The sequence below is a fragment of the Lagenorhynchus albirostris genome, chromosome 13, assembly GCF_949774975.1.
Source record: "Lagenorhynchus albirostris chromosome 13, mLagAlb1.1, whole genome shotgun sequence".
Taxonomy (NCBI): Eukaryota; Metazoa; Chordata; class Mammalia; order Artiodactyla; family Delphinidae; genus Lagenorhynchus; species Lagenorhynchus albirostris.
The window spans coordinates 5683018-5710274 of NC_083107.1; the positions used below are offsets into that span (position 1 = coordinate 5683018).

The 27257-nt window shown below is 42.2% G+C and overlaps 1 pseudogene; it reads right to left on the reverse strand.

Moving 5' to 3' along the window:
- LOC132531894 (mitochondrial nicotinamide adenine dinucleotide transporter SLC25A51-like) lies at nucleotides 1–27212 on the reverse strand (annotated as a pseudogene).
- Nucleotides 27213–27257: the final 45 nt, after the last annotated feature.

Sequence of the window (27257 nt, forward strand, 5' to 3'; positions counted from 1 at the left end):
TCATATAATCTTTAACAAGAACTCAGAAGTCTCATTAATTATGCCCCAAGAGCTGGGGGACCGATGGTAATTCAGATGGGCACCTCTGAAAAGGTTTGTCAGTTTCCTGTCCCATTGTAGCCATATTTTTTGTAAAACCTTAGGGAGAGACTGAAATTCCCCACCAACCTGAGATCGCATGCGAGTTTTTGCAACATTAACTGGAAAAAACAAGATTCCCAACATGGCACCCAACAGGCCTCTGCAGATAAAATCATTGACCAAAGGAGCACTGTGAGTCGTTGCTGTAGGCAGGTGCTCCTTGATGGGACATCGAAGTCCAAGAAAAAGGATATTGCTGAATCCATTACGGAAAAGAACGGGCACCAAGCCTCGATAATACTAATTCCATGGCATTTCAGTACCTTGAAAGCCCGATTAGTGTTTGTAAATTTGTCATGATGCTGTGGGCTCAAAGCAATGTTTGAACGCTTTCCAATGGACTGAAAATTGCTTCTGTTGTCCCTGCAAGTACTGCAGCCATGCTAGGGTTGCAGACTCCGGGGTACTGATATGCTTACAGAGAAGGCAAGCTAGATCCTTATACAGACCAGCCGGTGTAGTCGTTTTCTGCATTAATGGGGGAAGGAGTCCACCATACAAGGTTCGAAATCCATCCCTCCTCAACTGAAGTACTGAATCCCAGATTTTGATTCCATACAGCCGTTGCCGAAAGAGCTGAATGGGAAATGTGATTGCTATATGGTTGAGAGCTGCACGGCTGCCACACAAGTAATGCTTCATTTCGCTAACATTTGCAATATGAGGTGATATATCTTGCTTTGAAGATGTTAGGATTTGTGACCTCTTTTCATGAGCTTCTGAATCCATCGTGTTGCTTAAGATCTTCTTCAGGAAGGATTTTTTTTTAACCTGAAACACCATGATAACTTTCTCAATTTCTTCCATTGTTACTGGTCTGTTAGGTTCTCTCTTCTGGAGTCAACTTTGATAACTGGATTTCGGCGCAGGCGCAGACCTTGACCAACCCCAGAGCTCAGGGCGGAGCGTGACGCGCTCAATGCCTCCGCGCCCCCTCTCCCTAAACCCGCGGAGGGTCAGGTGACACCGGCCAACTCCTGGCAGCGGTTCGGCGCCACAGGGCAGGTGTAGGGTCACCCATCACACCTGTTGTCAGGCTCTAGGGTTCTGCTTGCTTGATATTACACACTTCTAATCGAAGAGAGCTCTAAATTCTATATTTTTCCCCCTGTGTGGTACGTTGGCAACTTACTATCACTGGTAACTTATTTTTTTTATTGAAAAATAAACATTTGTTGCTGTACAATATTGTGTAAGTTAACAGTGTGCAATCTAGTGATTCGCAATTTTTAAAGATTTTACTCTTTTAGTTCTAAAATATTGGCTGTATTCCACACGTTGAACAATATATCCATATAGCTTGTTTTATGCCTAGTAATTTGTACCTCTTAATCCCCTACCCCTATATTGGTCCTCTCCCCTTCCCTCTACCCACTGATAACCACTAGTTTGTTCTACGTATCTGTGAGTTTGCTTCTTTTTTGTTATATTCATTAGTTTGTTGTATTTTTTAGATTCCATATATAAGTGATATCATACACTATTTGTCTTTCTCTGTCTAATTTCACTTAGCATAATGCCCTGCAAGTCCATCCATGCTGCAAATGGCAAAATTTCATTCATATTTATGGCTGAGTAGTATTCTATTGTATTTGTACTTTATGATGATAGCCATTCTGACAGGTGTGAGCTGTTATCTCATTATGGTTTTGATTTGCATTTCCATGATGATTGATGGTGTTGAGCATCTTTTCATGTGCCTGTGGGCCATCTGCATTTCCTCCTTGGAAAAATGTCTATTCAGTTCTTCTGCCCATTTTTTATTTGGGTTGTTTGTTTTTTTGATATTGTGTTGTATGTGCTGTTTTTATATGTTGGATAGTAATCCCTTATTGGTCATATCATTTGCAAATATTTTCTCCCATCAGTAGGTTTTCTTTTCATTTTGCAGATGGTTTCCTTTGCTGTGCAAAAGCTGTCAAGTTTAGTTAGGTCCCATTTGTTTATTTTTGCTTTTATTTCCTTTGCTTTAGGAGACAGATCCAAAAACATATTGCTGTGATTTACATCAGAGAGTGTTCTATGTTTTCTTCTAGGAGTTTTATAGTATCCGGTCTTACATATAAGTCTTTAATCCATTTTGAGTTTATTTAGGTACATGGTGTTAGACAATGTTCTAAGTTCATTCTTTTGCATGTAGCTGTCCAGCTTTCCCAGCACCAATTACTGAAGAGACTGTCTTTTCTCCATTGTGCATTCTTGCCTCCTTTGTCATAGATTAATTGACCATAAGTGTGTGGGTTTATTTCTGGGCTCTCTATCCTGCCCCATTGATCTATATGTCTGTTTTTGTGCTGGCACCATACTGTTTTGATGCCTGTAGCTTTGTAGTATAGTCCAAAGTCAGGGAGCATGATTCCTCCAGCTCTGTGCTTCTTTCTCAATACTGTTTTGGCTATTTGGGGTCTTTTGTGTTTGCATACAAATTTTTAAATTATTTGTTCTAGTTCTGTGAAAAATGCCACTGGTATTCTGATAGGAATTGCACTGAATCTGCAGATTGCCTTGGATACTATGGTCATTTTAACAATATTGATTCTTCCAATCCAAGAACATGGTATATCTTTCCATCTGTTTGTGTCATCTTCAGTTTCTTTCATCAGTGTCTTACAGCATTCTGAGTACAGGTATTTTGCCTCCATAGGTAGGTTTATTCCTAGGTATTTTATTCTTTTTGATGTGTTGGTAAATGGAATTGTTTCATTAATTTCTCTTCCTGATAATTCATTGTTAGTGTATAGAAATGCGAGAGATTTCTGTGTATTAATTTTGTCTCCTGCAAAATTTTACAAAATTCATTGAGGAGCTCTAGTAGTTTTCTGGTGGCATCTTTAGGATTTTCTATGTATAGTATCATGTCATCTGCAAACAGTGACAGTTGTACTTCTTCCTTTCCAGTTTGGATTCTTTTTATTTATTTTTCTTGTCTGATTGCTGTGGCTAGGACTTCCAAAACTATGTTGAATAAGAGTGGTGAGAGTGGGCATCCTTGTCTTGTTCCTGATCTTAGGGGTAATGCTTTCAGCTTTTCACTGTTGAATATTGTATTAGCTATGGGCCATATATGGCCTTTATTATGTATTTTCCCTCTATGCCCACTTTCTGGAGAGTTTTTATCATAAATGGATATTGAATTTATCAAAAGCTTTTTCTGCATCTATTGAGATGATCATATAGTTTTTATTCAATTTGTTAATGTGGTATACCACACTGATTGATTTACAGATATTGAAAGATCCTTGCATCCCTGGGATAAATTGCACTTGATCAGGGTGTATGATCCTTTAAATACAGTGTTGAATTGTATTCAATTTGTTAGTATTTTGTTGAGGATTTTTGCATCTATGTTCATCAGTGATATAGGCCTATAATTTTCTTTTTTTTGTAATAGCTTTGTCTGGTTTTGGTATCAGGGTGGTGCGGGCCTCATACAATGAGTTTGGACGTTCCTTTCTCTGCAGTTTTTTGGAATACTTTGAGAAGGATAAGCATTAACTCTTCTCTAAACATTTAGTAGAATTCACCTGTGAAGCCGTCTGGTCCTGGACTTACGTTTGTTAGGAGTTTTTAAATTACTGATTCAATTTCATACTGGTAATTGGTCTGTTCATATTTTCTATTTCTTCCCGGTTCAATCCTGGGAGATTGTACATTTCTAAGAGCTTTTCCATTTCTTCTAGGTTGTCCATTTTATTGGTATATGGTTGTTCATAATAGTCTCTTATGATCCTTTGTATTTCTGCGGTGTTGGCTGTAACATCTTTTTCATTTCTGATTTTATTGATTTAGGCCCTCTCCCTTTTTTTCTTGATGAGTCTAGCTAAAGGTTTATCAATCTTGTTTATCTGTTCAAAGAACCAGCTTTTAGTTTCATTGATCTTTTCTATTTGTTTAGTCTCTATCTCATTTACTTCTGCTCTGATCTTTATGATTTATCTCAATCTACTAACTTTGGGTTTTGCTTGTTCTTTCTCTGTTCACTCTAAGTGTAAGGTTAGGTTGTTTATTTGAGACTTTTCTTGTGTTCCTGAGGTAAGCTTGTATTGCTATAAACTTCCCTCCTAGAACTGCTTTTGCTGCATCCCATAGGTTTTGGATCATTGTGTTTTTGTTTTCATTTGCCTCTAGGTATTATTTGATTTCCTCTTTTATTTCTTAAGTGATCCATTTGTTGTATACTAGCATATTGTTTAGCCTCCACGTTTGTGTTTTTCGCAGGTTTTTTGTTTGGTTGGTTTTTGGTTTGGGGTAGTTGATTTCTAGTCTCAGTGTTGTGGTCAAAGAAGATGATTGATATAATTTCAACTCTCTAAAATTTACCGAGGCTTGTCTCGTGACCTAGCATGTGATCTATCCTGGAGAATGTTACATGTGCACTTGAAAAGAATATGTATTCTGCTGCTTTTGGATGGAATGCTCTATATATATCAATTGAGTTCGTCTGGTCTAATGTGCCATTTAAGGCCAATGTTTTCTTATTTCTGTATGATCTGTCAACTGATGTAAATGGGGTGTTAAAGTCCCCCACTATTACTGTGTTACTGTCGTTGCCTTATGTATTTAGGTGCTCCTATGTTGGGTGCATATATATTTACAATTGTTATATCTTCTTGGATTGATCTCTTCATCCTTATGCAGTGTCCTTCTTGTTACAGTCTTTATTTTAAAGTCTATTTTGTCTGAAATAAGTACTGTTATTCTGGCTTTCTTTTGACTTCCATTTGCATGGAATATCTATTTTCCATCCCTTCACTTTCAGTCTGTATGTGTCCCTAGGTCTGAAGTGGGTCTCTTGTAGACAGCATATATACGGGTCTTGTTTTTGTATCCATTCGGCCACTCTATGTCTTTTGGTTGTAGCATTTAGTCTACTTACATTTACGGTAATTATTGATATGTATGTTGTTATTGCCATTTTGTTAATCGTTTTGGATTTGTTTTTGTAGATCTTTTTTTCTTTCTTCTTTTGTTCTCTTGTGATTTGATGACTATCTTTAGTGTTATGTTTGGATTGCTTTTTCTTTTTTATGTGTATATTGATTATAGATTTTTGGTTTGCAGTTACCATGAGGTTTTTGTATAGCAGTCTATATATAATATATACATGATTATTTTAAGTTGCTGATTTCTTAAGTTCAAATGCACTTTAAAAACCCTTCATTTTTACTCTCCTCCCTTCACAATTACTGTTTTTTTTGTGTGTGTGTGTTTCGTTTGTTTGTTTTTTGGGTTTGTTTTTTTCTTTTGCGGTACACGGGCCTCTCCCTGTTGTGGCCTCTCCCGTTGCAGAGCACAGGCTCCAGACGTGCAGGCTCAGCAGCCATGGCTCACGGGCCCAGCCGCTCCGCGGCATGGGGGATCTCCCCGGACCGGGGCATGAACCCGTGTCCCCTGCATTGGCAGGTGGACTCTCAACCACTGAGCTACCAGGGAAGCCCCACGATTACTGTTTTTAATATCACATTTTACACTTAATTGTTTTGTGTATCCCTTAACTGCTTATTGTGGATATAGGTGATTTTACTTTTGTCTTTTAACCTCCCTATTAGTTTTGTGTGTGGATGATTTCCTCCCTTTATGGTATGTTTGCTTTTTCTGGTGAGCTTTTTCATTTCATAATTTTCTTATTTCTATTTCTGGCCTTTTCTCTTTTACGTAGAGAAGTTCCTTTAACATTTGTTGTAAAGCTAGTTTCATGGTGCTGAACTCTTTTAGTTTTGCTTTACTTTAAAACTTTTCATCACTCCATCAAATCTGAAGGAGAGCCTTGCTGGGTAGAGTATTCTTGATTGTAGGTTTTTCCCTTTCATCACTTTAAAAGTAGTGTGCCACTCCCTTCTGTCCTGCAGAGTTTCTGCTGAAAAATCAGCTGACAGACTTATGGGAGTTCCCTTATATGTTATTTGTTGTTTTTCCCCTGCTACTTTTAATATTCTCTCTTTATCTTTAATTTTTGTCATTTTAATTACAATGTGTCTTGGTGTGTTCCTCTTTGAGTTAATCCTGTATGGGATTCTCTGTGCTTTCTGGACTTGGGTGACTGTTTCCTTTCCCAGGTTAGGAAAGTTTTCAGCTATTATGTCTTAAAATGTGTTCTCAGCCCCTTTCTCTCCCTCTCCTCCTTCTGGGACCCCTAAAATGTGAATATTGGTGTGCTTGATGTTGTCCCAGAGGTTTCTTAAACTGTCCTCCTTTCTTTTCATTCTTTTTTCTTTTTTCTGTTCATCAGCAGTGATTTCCACTACTCTGTCTTGAGCTCACTGATCTGTTCTGTATCATTTAGTCTACTGTTATTCCTTCTAGTGTATTTTTCATTTCAGTTATTGTATTCTACATCTCTGTTTGGTTGTTCTTTATGTTTTCTAAGCTTTTGTTTAAAACTTCTAACTTCTGGGCTTCCCTGGTGGCGCAGTGGTTGAGAGTCCACCTGCCGATGCAGGAGACACGGGTTCATGCCCCGGTCTGGGAGGATCCCACATGCCGCAGAGCAGCTGGGCCCATGAGCCATGGCCGCTGAGCCTGCGCGTCCGGAGCCTGTGCTCCGCGATGGGAGAGGCCACAGCAGTGAGAGGCCCACGTCCCAAAAAAAAAAAAAAAAACTTCTAACTTCTCACACTGGGCATCCATTCTTCTCTCGAGCTGTTTGATCATCTTTACAATCATTACTCTGAACCCTTTCTTGCGTAGATTGCCTATCTCCACTTCACTTAGTTCTTCTGGGGTTTTATCTTGTTCCTTTATCTGGAACATGTTCCTCAGCCACCTCATTTTGTCTAAGTTGCTATTTGTACTTTTCTGTATGTAGTAGAGTTAGTAATGCTTCTCATCCTTGGAGAAGTGGCCTCCTATAGGAGACATCCTATGCGTCCCAACGTCGCACTCCCCTCTCATCACCCAAGCTGTTTGCTCTAGGGATCTCCCCTCAGAGGGATGTGTGGGTCCTTCTGTTGTGGTGGGCTGACTGTGTGGGTGGTCGTGTAGTCTTGGTTTGCCCCTAGCCCAGTTGCTTGTCAGGCCCTGCCTTGTGCAGACACTGCTGGCTGCTGTTTAGCAGGGCTTGGTCACGAAGCAGATGACTGCAGAGCCCCAGGTGGGGCCCAGGGCTAGTGCTGGCTCCCTGGAGGGCGGAGTCAGGGACCAGAAGACTCCAGGCCTGTTGCCCTCCCACTGGTGGGTGAGTCGGCACCTGAGGTCACTGCCGGACTATTGGCGGGCAGAGCCAAGTCCTGAGTCTCGCTGCAGGACTCAGGGACCTCAGAGCTGGTGTCGTATCAGTTTTGGTGAGGGGGCCGGTTCCTGACCCAGGTGGGCATGGGGTCTGGAGTGTCCTGAAGGTTGTGTTGGCCTCCTAGTGAACTGGGCTGGGGCCCAGCTGGTCCTAGGGTAGGGTCTGGCCTGCTGCAGGCTGGCTGGGTCCGCAGGCTGGGATTGTGGTTTTCTTGTATCTGGTGTCTGCCCCCTGGTGGGTGAGGCTAGACTGGAGGCTTGTGCAGGCTTCCTGGAGGGCAGGGCAGGTGCCAACCCACTGGTGGGTGGAGCTGGGCCTTGGCCTTCTAGTTGGCAGGGCCATGTCTAGAGGTGGCTGTGGGCTAAGGAAGATTTAGGGCAGTGTGTCTGCTGATGGGTGGGGCTGTGTCCCCACCCAGTTAGTTGTTTGGCCTGAGGTATCCCAGCACTGGCGACTGTAGGCTGTTGGGGGAGCCAGGTCTTGGGCTAATGAGCTAGAGTGAAGATCCCAAGATGGTAGCCACCAGCTCCCAAATATGGCTTCCACCAGTGTCTATGTCCCCAGAATGAGTCACAGCCACTCCTCGCCTCTCCAGGAGACTCTCCAAGACCAGCAGGTAGGTCTGGCCCAGGCTTCTATCAAATTACCGCTTTTCCCCTGGGTCCCAGTGTGTATAGGATTTTGTGTGCGCCCTTTAGGAGTGAAGTCTTCCCCCAGTGCTTTTGGACTCCTGAAATTAAGCCCCACTGGCCTTCAAAGCTGAATGCTCTGGGGGCTCGTCTTCCCCATTGCAGGAGCCCTGGGCTGGGGAGCCAGACCTGGGGCTCAGGACTCCCACTCTTGTGGGGGAACCCCTGCAATATAACTGTTCTCCATTTATGGGCCACCAACCTGGGGGTATGGGACTTGATTATATCACAAGTCTGCTCCTCTTACCCATCTGGTTGTGGTTCCTTCTTTATGTCTTTAGTTGCAGAAGATCTTTTCTGGTAGGTTCTGGTCGATTTCATCGATGGTTATTTTGCAGATGGTTATGATTTTGTTGTGCTCGTGAGAGGAGGTGAGCTCAGGGTCTTTCTACTCTGCCTTCTTAGTCAATCTCCTCCTAAATTCTATATTTCCTGACTTCAGTCTCAGCAGCATAAAAAGTTTTTTCTGGAAGAAGTTTAATTACAATAAATTGCCTCTGATGCTGATGTTGATGCCCAGCGTTGCAGCTTTAGAACTTGTTTTATTAACTCATCCATGAATTAATATGTTTCCCATGCATTGCATTCACACAAGACTGGTTTGTAAGCCATCATGCTAATTTATTAATGTTAAAAGAAGATAAAATATTTGTAGTAAACCATGATCGTGGTCTTGATATTAGAACTATTAGATCTGGAGAAGCCAAATTAGAGAGCAATACTGCAAGGTAAGCCTGAGGACAAAAGAAAGGAGGGTGAGGGAATTTTCTGGATCTCTGTGATGCCATAAGCAGGCATGGGAAGTTTCTGTAGAGGAAAGGAAGCCGAGGTTCTGTCGTCTTCTCTCTGGCAAGTGGAGATAGGACAGCTGCTGACAGGGCACTGACTCAGCCTTAGTAATAACACTGCTTCTCTCCTTCCGCTGTATGGTAGCCATTTAATAAGAATTTTTATCTTGTTGCACTTATTTGTTCAATAAATATTTATGAAGTATGAGCATGGTAATTGCACTGGGTATTAGGACTACAGTGCTGAGTAAGGCATGAACCTGCTCTTCACCTGCAGTGATAATGTAAAATACATAGAAAATGGGCTAGATTATATCTCTAGAAGACCCCACTCTCTGCTCTCTTTACTTCGCCCTCCAGGGACCCCCACATGGATGATCATGCCAACTGGTTCTACCACACATTCTTGGATTTAGATGCCATTGGGCTCCCAGTGGTCTTCAGAAATCTATTTACCCATGTCTGGTGGACTCTGTACCTCATTCCCCAGCAGCTACTTCAATCCTTTCCCTTATTCTCAAAACCCAACACCTGCCCCATCCTGGTGTCTGGTGACCCCACTTTCTATTCTCTTGAGAAGTGTGAGCTGCCCACTGAGAATGCCTTCAGCTTCCTGCCTGTGTGCATCAAAATGTCTCTGTATCCACACTTCCCATTTCATCCTTCTCCCCTGTGTTGAGGAAAGACATATACCTCCTTTCTTCTAAGGTTCCTCCTCTACTTCAACCCCATCCTTTTTGTGACTTTTTGCAGACTTGATCCATCAACCACTCCTTCTAACCTCCATCCTCAATCTATACTTATCCCTGGTTCCTTCTCCTCAGTCTACAAACATTCCCATCTACCCCACCCCAAGAAAGAAAATGCTTCCCTCAATCCTACTACTCCTTAGCATTACCAGTCTTGCTTCTCCTCAAATGATTTAAAGTGGTATATACTTACAAGCCCCCAGTATTTCAGTCAGTAGTATCCTTGGGGTCTTCTTCCTTTCAATGTTTCTCATTCTCTTGCCCTTCCCAACCACTACTCCTTCTTCCCCCGAGGTTCTCTACCTTCTCTCTTGAAATAGTTTCCTTCGCTGGGCATCTCAAACCTCATGGCTCCCTAATCATCTTTGTGCTGTCACTTCTCAGATTAGGATTGCTAGACCTCACCTCTCTCTCTAGCTGCTGACCTACATTGCCAGTGCACATTTCTACTTGAATGGCTTGCCAAGCACCTTCAACTCAATCCAAGACAATTCATCATTGTCCCACCAAACCAGTTCTTCCTGCTGCTTTCTTTACCTTGGTTTGACACCGTCGTCCTTCCAAGCACCCTTTCTTTCCCTTGTTGTTCATATTTGAGCAGTTTTTAAGACCTATAAATGCTGCCTCAATCATAACTTGTTATACGCTGTCATTCCTCTCAGATCCCAGTGCCAACACCGTTGTTCAGTCCATCATAGTGGTCTCATTATTTAAATAGCATCCTAGCTAGTCTCCCTCACTCTAGTCTCTTCCTTTTTTTTTTTTTTTTAAATTATTTATTTATTTATTTTGGCTGTGTTGGGTCTTCGTTTCTGTGTGAGGGCTTTCTCCAGTTGTGGCAAGCGGGGGCCACTCTTCATCGCGGTGCGTGGGCCTCTCACTATCATGGCCTCTCTTGTTGCGGAGCACAGGCTCCAGACTAGTCTCTTCCTTTTAAGACGCCCGTTCCTCCAAAGAGATGAAGTTAATCTTTTAAATCAAGGCAGAATCATGTCACTTCCTGGTCCAAAAAATATCAGTAGGTCCCTATTGTCCACCAAGTGAAGGATAAACTCCATGGTATGGAATCCAAGTCCTTTCTAATATGGCTTCAAATACTTTCTGACCTTACCTCATTCTAACTTCTATACCCTATTTTCCATTCAAAACTGACTACTTACTGGACTCCAAACCTTTGCTTATACTGTGTCCTACCTCAAATGTCTTATCGTTTTACCCTATCAAGCCCATCAAAATCTTAATCATCGTTCATAACCCAATTAAACAATGGCAGAGGACCCAAACAGACATTTTTCCAAGAAGACATACAAATGGTCAATAGGTGCGTGAAAAGATTAATCATCAGGGAAATGCAAGTCAAAACCACAGTGAAATATTACCTCACACCTGTTAGAATTACTATTATCAAAAAGAGAAGGGAGGGGCTTCCCTGGTGGCGCAGTGGTTAAGAATCTGCCTGCCAATGCAGGGGACGTGGGTTCGAGCCCTGGTCCAGAAAGATCCCACATGCTGTGGAGCAACTAAGCCCGTGCACCACAACTACTGAGCCTGTGCTGTAGAGCCCACGAGCCACAACTACTGAAGCCCATGTGCCTAGAGCCTGTGCTCCGCAACAAGAGAAGCCACAGCAATGAGAAGCCCGCGCACTGCAACAAAGAGTAGCCCTTGCTCACCACAACTAGAGAAAGCCTTCATGCAGCAACAAAGACCCAACACAGCCAAAAATAAAGAAATAAAATAATTTTTTTTTAAAAAGGCAAGGGAATTCCATGGTGGTCCAGTGGTTAGGACTCCGCACTTCCACCGCAGTGGGCACGCGTTCAGTCCCTGGTGGGGAAACTAAGATCCTGCATGCCACAGGGCAAGGCAGAAAAAAAAAAAAAAAGGCAAGAGATAAGTGATGGGAAGGATGTGGAGAAAAGAGAACCCTGTTGGTGGGAATGTAAACTGGTACAGCCACTATGGAAAATATTATGGAGGTTCCTCAAAAAATTGAAAATAGAACTATCATACAATCTAGCAATCCCCTTTCTGGTTATATACCCAAAGGAAATGAAATCCATACCTTGAAGAGATAGCTTCATCACATTCAACACTACTCACAATAACTAAGATATGGATACAACCTAAGTGTCTGTCAATAGGTGAATGGATAAGGAATACATGTAGTTCATCCATTAAAAAAGAAGAAAATCTTGCCACTTGTGACAACACAGATGAAGCTGGAGGACATTATGATAAGTAAAATAAACCAGGTACTGAAAGACAAACTATATGGTATCACTTATATTTGAAATGTAAAAAAGTTGATCTCATGCAAGCAGAGAGGAGTATGGTGGTTGCTAGGGGCTGAGGGGTGGGGGAATGGGGAGATGTTGGTCCAAGAGTACAAACTCTCAGTTATAAAGTAAATAAGTTCTGGGGATCTAATGTACAACATGGTGAAAATAGTTAATAATACTGTATTGTATTCTTGAAAATTGCTTTTAAAATGGTACTTGGGGCTTCCCTGGTGGCACAGTGGTTAGGAATCCACCTGTCAACGCTGGGGACATGGGTTCGAGCCCTGGTCTGGGAAGATCCCACGTGCCGTGGAGCAGCTAAGCCTGTGCACCGCAGCTACTGAGCCCACGTGCCACAACTACTGAAGCCTGTGCACCTTCAGCCTGTGCTCCGCAGCAAGGGAAGCCACTACAATGAGAAGCCCATGCACCACAACAAAGAGTAGCTCTCGCTCGCCACAACTAGAGAAAAGCCCACATGTACCAATGAAGACCCAAATGCAGCCAAAAATAAAAATAAATAAATTTATATTAAAAAATAATAAAATAATAATAAAATGGTACTTATGTGAGATGACTGATGTTCTGACTTGACCATGGTAATTATTTCACAATGTATATTGAATCATCATGCTATACACCTTATGTATATCAGTTTTGACTTGTCACTTATGCCTCAATAAAGCTGGAAAAATTATTTTTCTCCCTAAAAATTTTTTTCACCATCATTCAAATTTTAGTTCATATTCACTGCTTCCTTGAAGCATTGCCAGATTTTTCCATTAGGAAGCTCTCTTCTTGTTTGGAGCTTCTCTGGAACCTATTACAATTTACCTAGTAACAAGATATAGAAAAATGTGCGCTTACCTCTGCTCCTCAATTGTAAGTAGGCTTATGTTTGACCTATCTTTGCATCTCCCCATACAGTGCCTCATACAAAGTATGGTTCCCATCACTAAGAACACTGCTCAGTTCAGCTGAATTTTTTCTTTCTATATCAAGACTTTTTTTTTTTTTTTGGACTGCGTTGGCCTTCATTGCTGCATGCAAGCTTTCTCTAGTCGTGACGAGTGAGGGCTACTCTTCGTTGTGGTGCATGGGCTTCTCATTGCGGAGGCTTCTCTTGTTGCTGAGCATGGGCTCTAGGGTTCTTGGGCTTCAGTAGTTGTGGTTTGAAGATTCAGTAGTTGTGGCTCGTGGGCTCTAGAACACAGGCTCAGTAGCTGTGGTGTACGGGCTTAGTTGCTCCGCAACATGTGGGATCTTCCCAGACCAGGGCTCAAACCCACGTGCCCTGCATTGGCTGCAGTACGCGGGCCTCTCACTGTTGTGGCCTCTCCCGTTATGGAGCACAGGCTCCGGACGCACAGGCTCAGCGGCCATGGCTCACGGGCCCAGCCGCTCCGCGGCATGTGGGATCTTCCCGAACCAGGGCACGAACCCGTGTCCCCTGCATTGGCAGGTGGACTCTCAACCACTGCGCCACCAGGGAAGCCCCCAAGACTTTTTTTTGTTAAAGGGAACAGTAGATTGATTTACCCTCTGGAAGAAGTCCCTTGTCCTGTGGCAGACCATCAACAAACAGTTCACTGACTGGCACCAGACCACAGACCACACTTCTGGTAGTACTGCCCGGGGTCACAGTACCTTCCAATACATATTTTAAATGAATAAGTACTCTGGTCACTGGGCAGTCTTACTCTTCTCTATTAAAAGTCATTACCAGTAATCTTATTGATGCACTAAATACTTTTCACTTAGTGTCACCTGCTAGTTCCTATCTATCTGTATTAGTTTCCTGTAATTTTTTTCATTGCTTCTTGATATAGAATTTTTCACCTTGGCAAGTTAACATGAAGATAAGTATATCAAATATAATACACAGAGAAAGAAAACTTCTGGATTAGCAGATTAAGGACCTCTGCAAACCTGCATCTCCACAAAAGCAATAAAAACACCGCCAGAAAATGGTCAAAATCAACTTTTCAGACCTCTGGAATTTAAGCGAAGGCTTGCAACAATCCAAGAAGCATTAATTCAAGAAAAACGGCTGAATCTCGGTGAGAACAGCAAGCTTTGCGGTGTTTTAACTGCCCTTCCTCCACCCACCTCTTTCCAGCTCCACAGCAGCCTTTAAAACCAACAGCCTTGCAATTGTGTTAACCATGAAAACCAGTAGTCTGGCAACCAACCCAGTCTATCATAATGGGCTCAGAGCCCCCAGTAATGCCCCATTCCCAGGGAACTGCATTATTTGACCTGTCTGGAAGTTCCCTGGAAACACTCACAAGAGTTTATCTTTATTTGACCTAATTCAGAGCTTGTTCAGTGAGAATAGCCTTTCCCCAGGGGCATTTATTGAAAATAACCAGCCATTTTAAAATTTGTCAGCTGCCTGAAGTAGTACTAATAGCTGGGGCAAATGAGAAGCTGACCAAGAAACTTGAAAAGCTGAATAATGAAATGTCCATAGGGACTTTGAAAACCTCCAAAATAGTCTTGGGAATCTAAAGGCATAGGCCTGTGCAGAACCGTGTGCATGCTCAGGAAAGACCGAGAAGGCCCTGATCTCTCACGTATGAGACCTTGAGGCTCTGTACAACCCAGAAGGGAAAATTAAGGCAGAATTGTAAACGGCCTTCTGGAACATTGAAAACATGCCCTGATGTGCACACAGAGCCCTTTAGCAAAGCTAGGAGACTTAATGGTTCAAGGCACTTAAGAGAATCTCAGACCAGTCATCAACAGACCAAGGATTCCGTAATCAGAAAAACTATACTTCAAAGAAATGTAGGAGCAGGGCTTCCCTGGTGGCGCAGTGGTTGAGAGGCCGCCTGCCAATGCAGGGGACACGGGTTCGTGCCCCGGTCCGGGAAGATCCCACATGCCACGGAGCCGCTGGGCCCGTGAGCCATGGCCGCTGAGCCGGCGCGTCCGGAGCCTGTGCTCCGCAACGGGAGAGGCCACAACAGTGAGAGGCCCGTGTACCGCACAAAAAAAAAAAAAAAAAAAATGTAGGAGCAATTAAGACATTCCCAGATAAACAAACAAAAAATTAGGAGAATGCATTTTTCAGCAAACCTGCTTTACAAGAAATTTGAAGAGGGTCCTTTAGACTGAAATGAAAGAACACTTTTGTTTTAAACTTCTCAATAAGTTTAAGTTTAAACTTAATTGAAATCATATAAAGTATGTTCCCCACACACAGTGGAATTAAATTAGAAATCGTAACAGAAGTAAATTTGGGGGCTTCCCTGGTGGCGCAGTGGTTAAGAATCCGCCTGCCAACACAGGGTACATGGGTTCAAGCCCTGGTCCGGGAAGATCCCACATGCCGAGGAGCAACTAAGCCCATGTGCCACAACTACTGAGCCTGCGCTCTAGAGCATGCGAGCCACAACTGCTGAGCCCACGTGCTGCAACTACTGAAGCCTGTGCGCCTAGAGCCCATGCTCCACAGCAAGAGAAGCCACCGCAATGAGAAGCCCGCGCACCGCAACAAAGAGTAACCCCCACTCGCCACAACCCGAGAAAGCCCATGCGCAGCAACAAAGACCCAACACAGCCAAAATTAATTAATTAATTAATTTTAAAAAAAAGTGTTGTTTGAATTTTAAAAAAAAAGAAGTAAATTTGGGAAATTCACAAATATGTGGAAATTAGGCAACTCACTTCTAAATAACCTATGGGTCAAAGAATAAAAAAACAAGGAAAAAGTAGAAAATACTTTGAAATGAATGAAAATGAAAAATAAAACATACTCAAACTTACAGGATGCAGGTAGAGCAGTGCCTAGAGGGAAATTTATAGCTGTAAGTGCCTTTATTAAAAAGAAGAATGATCTCAAAGCAATAACCTAAACCTAAATCTCAAAGCAATAACCTAAACTAGAAAAAATGAGCAAACTAAACCCAAAGCAAGCAGAAAGTAGTATGTAATGGACCTTAGAGCAGAAATAAATGAGATAGAGAATAGAAAAAATAATAGAGAAAATCAATGCAACCAAAAATTGGCTTTTTGAAAAGACAAAGAAAATTGACAGACCTTCAGTTAGACTGACAAAAGAGCTCAAAATTACTAAATCAGGAATGAGAGGGGACATTATTGCTGACCTTACAGAAATAAAAGGAATTATAAGAGAATATTATGAACAATTATATGTCAACATAGATAACTAAATGAAACAGAAAAATTCTTAGAAAGACGAATATAACAGTTATCAACAAAATGGTGCTATATTTATTTGCCTGTCCAAAAATACATATTTCCAAAGACAAACTGAAAATTAAGGAAGGAGATAGAACATTTTGAATTTTGGTGAGTGAGTCTGTCATATGCCTTCTTTTATTTCTTTATTTTGTTCTTAGGTTCCCCTCTAAACGTACAAGTGATTATCTAAATAGGATTAATGAAGGAGAGTCGAAGAACCTTGCCTCTTCTTTTAAATGTCCTCAAAAGGACCCCTCATTATATAAGTATAAATGAACAAATGTATTATTTGTTTCCAGAAGAGCAGTGCAACCCACAAACTTGAGGAAATGGAAGACTTTCTCACCATGATGAGCTATGACATTGTATAACAGGCTCTGCTAACACAAGCTGTAATTACTGGATGACCCAGTACTAGGTATGCACTTAAGAACTTACAAATTACAGCCTGCACCAGCAGGCAAAGCCTTACACACACCCCTGTTTATGAGCTTTTAGCAACCATTTACAAATCTGTGTATTTATTAAGTTTGTGGGATGCTGTAGCCTGCTTTTTTCAGTAGGGTAAAAAAGGTTTATACAATTGTTTGGTAAATATCCAACCTCATAATTTTTCATCATCTGGTAAACTGTTTCATATACTGGTGCTAAATTTTCAGATGGTAGTAAGGCAAAGTTTCTATTGATCCATTTAGGAATATTTATTAGAGAATCTTTTTTTTTAATTTATTGAAGTATAGTTTGAAAGCAGGAGCTACTAGGTACATAAAATTCCTGAGAACTAAGATCCTTGGTACTTGAGAAAGAACCTTGATTGAGCAAATGTCAGGAAAGACCTTTTAAGACCCCGTGTGAGTCATTAAGACACAGTTGTGTTTGGAGCCCATCAACAAGCACCAAATACCATGTTCTTGCTGGACACAATAGCAATGTCTCAGGAAATCTATTTGTATTTACCTGGTCCTACACAGCCCAATAAAATAGCCATGAGCCACATTTAGCTACTGAGCACTTGAAATGTGGCTAGTCCTAATTAAGATGGGGTAGAAGTATAAAACACACACTGTATTCCAAAGACTTAGTACCAGAAAGATGTAAACAATCTCAGTTATTTTAATATTGATTATATGTTGAAACATTGTTAGTGTATTAGGCTGAGTAAAATATATTATTAAAATTAATTTCACCTGTTTCTTTTTACTTTTTAAATGTGGCTATGAAAAACATTCAAATTTACGTGCGTGACTCACACTGAATTTTTTTTCTGGACAGTGAAGACCTAATGTGTTACAGACAACTTGACATTTCCAAAGGGAGAAGGCTGAAATTAACATCACAGATAGCAAGAACCCCAGAAATGCCTGCAGAAATCTTCCTGAAAATTCATCACAGAAATCTTTTGGAGAATGGAGTCAGGTTTTATCCGTCATCTCTTTTTTTTTTTTTTTTTTTCAGTAAGCGGGCCTCTCACTGTTGTGGCCTCTCCCGCTGTGGAGCACAGGCTCCGGACACGCAGGCTCAGCGGCCATGGCTCACGGGCCCAGCCGCTCCGCGGCATGTGGGATCCTCCCGGACCGGGGCACGAACCCACGTCCCCTGCGTCGGCAGGCGGACTCTTCAACCACTGCGCCACCAGGGAAGCCCTATGCATCATCTCTTAATGCTGGCAGCGTTCAGAAGACTGAAGAGGTAGTTAGTAGGTTAAAAAACAAACACACAAACAAACAAACCAGGCTACTGTATAAAGGATGCCCAGGCCTGGATCTAATTATAATTTGAGTCAGTCCCTGGAAAGGATGTTTGATAATGTTCTAGTCAGTGGCCTAATGACCAACTTTGCCCGATTACCTGCCTCGATGCTTCAGTGCCATATTTATGGGCTTTTTCATTTCATTCAATCACTTATTTCAAATAGTGATTGACGAGTGGAGAAAGGTCCCAAGGCCCCCCTGACCCATATGAGAGCCATTCCGGAGCCACTGTGGCTTATAGATTTAGACTCAGAGGAGCCTAGAGAGATCTCTTCTTCTCAGGAGCCACCTGGGATTTTCTGCTTTGAGTAGCATCCCATAGAAGTTCGCCCTGGGGCAGGCGCCTCCAGGGCCTCTACCACCCACCTGGGGTCAGTCAGGCAGAGCCTTTGACACACGCCCCAGGGAGCCTAGCAAAGCTCTGTCCTTTGTTCCTCCAGGGGTCAAGCCCTGTGCTCCTTCCTCCATACACTCCTACACACCCCAAACCGAACCAGAAAGACTTTGCAGACGTGGCAACCCAGGTTTCATTTAAGCCTGTAATATTTACTTTACTACCAATAAAGTCAAGCAAGTGCATTAAAGAAAATGTCTAAAATAGAGGACAGAGTTTTAAAAATCATAGTGAAATCAATCTAAATTTAGAAAATTCACTTACAGTAGTACCGACCACAAAAACAACTACTATTAACAATGATGTGATTTCCATTCAAGTCCTTTTTTAGACATACTTGGGTTGTGTCAAAGTGAATATGTCTTTTAAATTTTTAGTAAGCTATTATTTATTCATTCATTCATCCATCATCATGATTATCTGGGTATACAAATCTAAAAGCCACAGCCCTTGCCGTCAAGAAGGTCCTTTGTCTAGGAAAAGGGGTTTTAAGCTTCTTTAGAAACTTTTTTTTTGAATCTCAACAGAATTCCAATATGTATATAATCACACAGAAATCAGATAAGTGATGCTTTCTTTTTTTAATTTTTATTGGAGTACAGTTGCTTTACAATGTTGTATTAGTGTCTACTGTACAGCAAAGTGAATCAGTTATACGTATATATATATCCCCTCTTTTTTGGATTTCCTTCCCATTTAGGTCACCACAGAGCATTGAGTAGAGTTCCCTGTGCTATACAGCAGGTTCTCATTAGTTATCTATTTTATACCTAGTATCAATAGTGTCTATATGTCAATCCCAACCTCCCAATACATCCCACCCCCCCCCATAAGTGGTGCTTTAGTCGCAGAACCTAATTTCAAATTGCCAATATCTATTTTGAAATACTAGTTTGTTTGTTCTCCTCTCTATGCCCACATCACCCCACACCCTCCTCAGCTCAAGCAGGTCCAGGGCTTGGTTTTCCTTTGCCTCAGAAAGCTTTGCAGAACAGACAACAGAAGCTGTTCTAAGGCTCTTCCACCCTTTGAAGCGGTCCTCACCAGTGTTACACAAAGAGTGGTCCCTGAGGAGCTGTGTGCTTGCTAGAAATGTGAATCCATGGGTCCCACCTGGTCTCTGGAATCAGGGTCTTTGAGGGTGAGACCCAGGAAATTCTTGCAACAGCTTCCTCAGGCGATGAGCACACAGTACGGTGAGAGAGCCAGCGGTTAGAGGAAGTTTCCAGAGGCAGAGGAGAGGAAGGCGGAAGGCAGGGAACAGCCTCCAGGGCTGAACCCAGGAAGACTTTGAGACTTAGGTGAGGTGGCCTTGGGTTCCCTGCCGGCCAAGCCTCCCTACCCTCCGTGATAGGCAGGGAAGCGGTGTGTGAACGGACTTCAAGGCACCAGCAGACCTTGACAGTGAGGGTCAGTGTGTCCACAGTGGACTGCTCATCGGGGCTCCTACTCAGTGCAGCCCTGGATTCTGGACCCCATCGGAGCCCGCTGCATTTTGCTGGGCGCCTGTGCAGACTGAGACCCCCATCCTGGGACCGAGCCCACAGGCTGATTGACTGATGGCTGTGACTCACTTTGGAAAACTGCGCTCGGGCTCCAGGAGCCACATCTCCTGCCTAGGGTCCAACCTGAAAGCAGAATTGGGGTTTGGGGAGGACGTGGGGAAAGCGACGAGGAAGGGGCGGGGCCCCTCTGTGTTCCTGCCCCTTAACGGGTCCCTCTGACGCGGCTCAAAATTTCCCTTTCGAGGGTCTCCAACCACAGGGCTGGCTCGGGGCTTTCCCCTAACAAGAGAGAACGCCCAAAGTAGGGGCCACAGACTCAGATACTTTCAGGGTGGGCCAAGTAACAGGGGTGGCGAGGTTGAAAATGTGAAGTCACTAAATTTATAACTTGAGAGTGCAGAGAAAATGCAAGGCTTAGGTTGCTTGCCCTGAAGCCTTGAGATGAGCTTTTATTTTTTCTCTCTCTTTTCTCTTTTGGTCCCTTCACCCACATGGAGGTTTACCTGCAGGATAAATACCTAGAAGCGGTACTGAGTGAAAGCTGAGTAGGTACATTTATAATTTGTTTTAACATTTTATTTAACCTTTTGACTCCTTCACCCATCTTTCCCACCCCGGACTGCCACCTCTCCTCACCCCTGCAGCCCCAGTCTATCTGTTCTCTGTATCTATGAGCTTGGTTTTTTTTTGTCTGTTTGTTTTTAGATTCCACATATAGGAGAGGTCATACAAGAAAGGCATTTTTCTCTGTCTGCCTTATCTCACTTAGCATAATGCCCTCAAGGTGCATCAGTGTTGCTGCAAATGGCAAGATTTCCTTTTTTATGGCTAAATAGTATTCCATCGTGTATGTACACCATGACTTCTTTATCCATTCATCTATCAATGGACACTTAGGTTGTCTCTATATCCCAGCTATTGTGAATAGTGCGGCAATGAACATAGGAGTGCTTGTATGTTTTCAAATTAGTATTTTTGTTTTATTTGGATAAATACCCAGAAGTGGAATTGCTGGATCATATGGTAGCTTTATTTTTAATTTTTTGAGGAACCTCCATACAATTTTCCATAGTGGCTCCACCAATTTACATTCGCACCAACAGTGCACAAGTTTTCCCTCTTCTCCATATCCTCTCCAAAACTTGTTATTTGTTGTCTTTTTGGTAATAGCTATTCTAACAGGTGTGAGGTGATATTTCATTGTGATTTTGATTTGCATTTCCCAGATAAGTAGTGATGTTGAGCATCTTTTCATGTACGTGTTGGCCATCTATATGTCTTCTTCGGGAAAATGTCTGTTCAAAACTTCGGAATTTTTTCTTAATCCGATTGTTTTTCTATTGAGCTATATACATTCTTCATATATATTAGATATTAACCTTATCAGATATATGATTTGCAAATACTTTCTCCCATTCCATAGGTTGCTTTTTCATTTTGTTGATGGTTTCCTTTGCTGGATACAAGCTTTTTCGTTTGATGTAATCGTACTTGTTTATTTTTGCTTTTGTTGCTTTTACTTTTGGTATCAGAGTCGAAAAAATCACCAAGACCTATGTAAAAGAGCTCACCACTTACGTTTTCTTCTAGGATTTTTAAGGTTTCAGGTCTTACGTTCAAGTCTTGAACCCATCTTGAATTAATTTTTGTGTATGGTATAAGATAGTGGTCCAGTTTCTCTGTTTTGCATGTGGCTGTCCAGTTCTCCCAACACCATTTATTGAAGAAACTGTCCTTTCCCCATTGTATATTCTTGCCTTCTTTGTTGCACATTAATTGACCATAAGTGTGTGGGTTTATTTCTGGGCTCTCTATTCTGTTCCATTGAACCATGTGTTTTAGTGCCAATACCATACCGTTAGTGTATCTTTGTAATATAGTCTGAAGTCAGGGAGCAGGATACCTCCAGCTTTTTTCTTCTTTCTCAGTATTGTTTTGGCTATTTGTCTTTTGTGATTCCATACAACTTTTGTTCTAGTTCTGTGGAAAATGTCATTGGTATTTTGATAGGGATTGCATTGAATGTGTAGACTGCTTTGGGTAGTATGGACATTTTAGCAATATTAATTCTTCCAATCCATGAGCATGAATATCTTTCCTTTTTTGTGTGTCTTCTTCAGTTTCTTTCCTTAATGTCTTCTAGCTTTCAATATATAGATCTTTTACCTCCTTGCTTAAATTTACTCCTAGGAATTGTATTCTGTTTGATGCAATTGTAAATGGAATTTTTTTCTTAATTACTTTTTCTTATAGATCATTATTAATTTTTAGAAATGCACTGTTTTTTTGTGCATTTATTTTGTATCCCACAACATTACTGAATCCATTTATTAGTTGTAAGGTTTTTTGGGTTTTTTTTTGCGGTACACGGGCCTCTCACTGTTGTGGCCTCTCCTGTTGCGGAGCACAGCCTCCGGACACGCAGGCTCAGTGGCCATGGCTCACGGGCCTAGCAGCTCCGTGGCATGTGGGATCTTCCCGGACCGGGGCACGAACCCGTGTCCCCTGCATCGGCAGGTGAACTCTCAACCACTGCGCCACCAGGGAAGCCCTAGTTGTAAGTTTTTTGATGGATGGAGTCTTTAGGGTTTTCTATGAAAGAGAAGATATTACAACTGATACCACAGAAATACAAAGGATCATAAGAGACTACCAGGAACAGTTATACACCAACAATTGAACAACCTAGAAGAAATGAATGCATTCCTAAAAACATATGACCTACCAAGAGTGAATCATGAAGAAATAAAAAATTCGAACAGACCAATTCCTACCAAGGAGATTGAATCAGTAATCAAACCTCTCGCAACAAACAAAAGTCCAGGGCCAGTCGGCTTCACTGGTGAATTCTGTCCAACACTCAAAGAAGAATTAATACCAATCTTTCTCAAACTCTTCCAAAAAATAGAAGAGAAGGGAACTCTTCCAAACTCATTTACAAGGCCAGCATTATCCTGACACCAAAACCACACAAGGACTCCATTAAGAAAAAAGAAAATTACAGGCCAATAACCCTGATGAACATAAATGCACATTAGCAAACATTAGCAAACATTAGCAAACCAGGGGCTTCCCTTGTGGTGCAGTGGTTAAGAATCCGTCTGCCAATGCAGGGGATACGGGTTCGAGCCCTGGTCAGGGAAGATCCCACATGCCACGGAGCAACTAAGCCCATGCGCCACAACTACTGAGCCCGTGTGCCCAGAGCCCATGCTCCGCAACAAGAGAAGCCACCGCAATGAGAAGCCCGTGCACCTCAACAAAGGGTAGCCCCGACTCGCTGCAACTAGAGAAAGGCCACGCACAGCAACGAAGACCCAATGCAGCCAAAAAAAAAAAAAAAAAAAATTTAGCAAACCAAATTCAACATTACATTAAAGGATCAAGTGGCATTTATTCCGGGGATGCAAGGCTGTTTTAACATCCACAAATCAGGCAGTGTGACACACCGCATTAACAAAATGAAGCCTAAAAATCATATAATCGTCTTAAGAGATGCAGAAATAGCTTTTGACAAAATTCAACATTCATTAATAAAAACTCTCAACAAAACAGGCATAGAGGGAACATACCTCAACACAGTGAAGGCCATATATGGCAAGCCCACAGCTAACATCATACTGAAAGGTGAAAAGCTGAAAGCTTTACCTCTAAAATCAGAAACAAGACAAGGATGCCCACTCTTGCCACTTTTAGCCAACATAGTATTTGGAAGTCCTAGCTAGAGCAATTAGACAAGCAATTGTTTAATTAGACCACCACCCAAAAGAACAAAGAACTGAAGAATTCTTGCATACCTGAGATTGTAAAATTGTAAACTGAGATACTTCCCCCCTACATGTATTATAAAGTCGAAAAATGAGAAAAAGAACCATCTCAGTGAATGCAAAATTCTTTAATGGGGGTAATGATTGACACTTTCTGTCTTTCATCAACCTCACCCTCTAAGGTATTTCTTTATTAGGGATTTTTTTTGCACACTTTGAACAAGAAAATCTTCAATCACACTGATAGGTAGTACTAGGTTCATTTATACAGCGTTACTTGAGTGGGGCCTATGCAGAATTACAACTTTCCTGATTAATACTATTTTGAAAAAGTTAAAATATCTGTAGAGGTGAAAAAATCTTTATCCAGATACAGGCCAAAAAAAAAAAAAAGAGCTATCGAGGTAACACGACTAAAGTCTCTGGTATGAATAAAGTTAAGTTTGGTATATTACACACTTAAATAAGTGTTTCTTAATTACAACTTTATAGTTGGAACTCTATTAAGAATAATATTACAGCTAACATGGGGGCTCTTGGAAAGGATGTCATATAGTATAAGGATAACGCTACCGCTTATCATTTCCCAAGGGGCAAGGTCAAAATCCAGGTACCAGAAAAAACTGTTTTATGACATTAGGGAAGTGGTCCTCAAATGTGGGTGTGCATCAGTTACCTGGAGGGCTTATCCAAACACAGACAGTTGGGCCCTGTTTGCTCACCGCCCTCCACTCCCCAGTTTAGGATTCAGTTGGTGGAGCCTACTGAACTTTGCAGTTCTAACAAATTCTCAGGTGACGCCAATAATGCTGGTCCCAGGACCACCTTTGATAACCACTAGAACCAACTGTGGCTACCCTCTGTTGCTTGCCTTGACCTATGTACTTGCAAAGAGGAAGTACCTGCCCCCCTCAAAGGTCTTCTGGGCTCAAGCCAGGGTTGAACCATTGCCCAGCTGCTTTCAAACTAGAACTGACTGCACATTACAGTCATCTAGGGACCTTTTTGTAAGCTAAGGATGCCTCGGCCCCATTTCTGGAGAATCTGATTTAACTGGTCTGGGCTGGGACCTGGATAAAAGCTTTTGGAGCTTCAATTATCATTTTAAGGCAGTGGCTCCATGCTGGGTATTTGCAACACCTGAGAGTTTCTTAAACGATTACCTCGGCCTGGCTCCACTCCCAATGATCAGAATCTCCAAGGAAAGTGGGCCTGGAGTTTTGTTTTTGTTTTTAATTAATAGCACTTGTATGTTTACAGAAAAATTAAACAGAAGGTCCAAAGAGTTCCCATATACTCGTTCCCCCATCCTGCACCATTCCCCTAGTAGTAACACCTTGCATCGGTGTGGTATATTTGTTACAACTGATGATTGATGACTACTGATACGTTATTCTTTTATTTTTTTACAGTTTGACAGTTTCTTGTTGGTGATATGTTATTATTAACTAAAGTCATTAGTGTACATTAGGGTTCACTCTGTGTTGTACGTTCTATGGTTTTGCCAATTGTGTAATGTCACATATCCGCCATTGCAGTATCACATACAATGGTTTCAGCTCTGGTATTTTTAAGTTTTTTTAATTTTTATTTATTTATCTATTTAGGCTGTACCAGGTCTTAGTTGTGGTATGCATGTGGGATCTAGTTTCCTGACCAGGGATCGAACCCAGGCCCCCTGCATTGGGAGCATGGACTCTTACCCACTGGACCACCAGGGAAGTCCCAGTATTTCTTTTAAAAAAACACCCCAGGAGATTCATAGGTATAGCCAAGCTGAGAACGACTGACTTAACCAGGAATCAGGAACAAAATAACTGAGAACTTTCTCATGATTGTTATTTTTTTTAATTCCTCCTCTGATTCTCAGTAATGATCAACAGCAAAATAAAAAGGGAGCAGGGTGTCAATTTGAATAAAAAGCAGTAAAAAGATGCATACCCAAACACAACCATTATATTATTTACCTGTCATATTGGCAAAGTTCAAAAAGTTTGCTAACACACTACATCGAAGGGTACTCTCAGACACTGCTAGTGGAACGGAGTTCGGTAAAACCTCTGTGGAGGAGCATTTTGGTAATATCTACCAAAATTGCAAATGTACTGACCTTTGCACTCACCAATTCTACTTCTAGAAATCTATCCTATAGATAAATGTGCAAACTGGCATATGTGCCAAATTGTTTGTAATGACAAGATTGATAATAACCTAAATGTCCGGTGCTGCCAGTGGTTGCAGCTTCGGACGGGGCTGGGGGTTAGGGGTTGGGGGTGGGAACTAGCTGAGGCCTGAAGCTGGTAGAGAGAAAATTAAAACCAAAAAGCTGAGGTGGGTCTAAGGGCTCAACAGCTGCAAGCCTGTTCCTATTAGTCTGTGAACTCCTCTGAGCAACAAACCTGTAAGGAATCATAAGAGTTTTAACTCAAACAGTACAAAAGAGAGATTTTGCTTATTTAACAAACATGGATTACACACATGATGCTGTGTTAGCTGAGGCAGGCTCATGAAACCAGCAAAGACACAATCCTGGCTCTCAGGAAACTCGCAGTATTATAAGAAGACAAAAAACTGTATTTGGAAAGCAGTATTGCTGGTACAACATTGATGTGTAAGCAAAACATACACAAGCAGCAGGGAAATTAGGGGCACCCGAGTTTGCTTTTAGGAACCAGGGAAGGTTCCACAGAAGAAATAGCTTTTGAATTAAACCTTGAAGGCGAAGATGGAATTTGCCAGGCAAGAGCTAGGAGCAGGAGAATCTCAGGAAGAAGGAAATCAATGCGCAAGACATAGCATGAAAGGGCAGACACCTGGGAACTGCTTGTAGAGCATATCATGCGGGGGGGGGGGGGGGGCGGGTCCTAGGACCTGTCCCCTAGCCTGCCATGACCACCGTAACTTATCTCCTTTATTCTAGGCTTGGGACAAGGGGAAGGCCTCAAGCCTTGGGATCCTTTCAGCCTTTTAAAATTAGTTTCCTAATGGAAAAGGGAGAGGAGATCCAACTTCAGGGAGAACTTATGGGCTGTGGGCTGCACTTTGGAGCAGAGCTTTAAAATGCCGTCCAAGAAAGACTTATAACAAAGAGGACACAGAAGAGGGTGTCAGGCCCAACAAAACGCCTGGTGTGAGTGACAGCAACCTACTTCCTGCAAAGAAGGAAGATGAATCACTCAGAAATCAGTGTTCTAAACTTCTTTTCCTGTAGCAGTAAGGCTTCCTTTCCAAGGCAGTTTCATATGGACTGTCACCCAGTTTTTATTTCCAAACAATACATTTTCTCTTTTTATATGTTTATTGCTGTACCATTCCAATGCTCATCTATACAAGTAGTTAGATGTACTCACTTCAATGTTACAGACTATACACAAAATACCAAAATCAATTAGCATTACAAAATCGGTAACAAAAAGTATCTGGAAAATCTGTGCAGCTTTGGAATTTTTAAGCTGTTTTCCAATGTTTTAGACAAGCAAGGCCTTTGCCACGTGCCTTGCACAGTGAATGCTTCACAAACATCCGTTCAGCGATTTTACACAACCAGGTTCCCGCGCCTCTTGGCCGGCTCACGGAGAAGTTTCCCGTTTCTCGGGCTGTCACTTCCCATACCCCCGCCTCGGCCCGCAGGGTCCTGGGGCCCCGGGACCACCGGGCCGCAGGAATCTGGCGACACTCCATAAAGCACTCGGTGGTCCCGAGCCCGCATGCGTGGCGCCGGGCTCTGCGCGGGGGGCGGGGCCAGCCGAGGCCG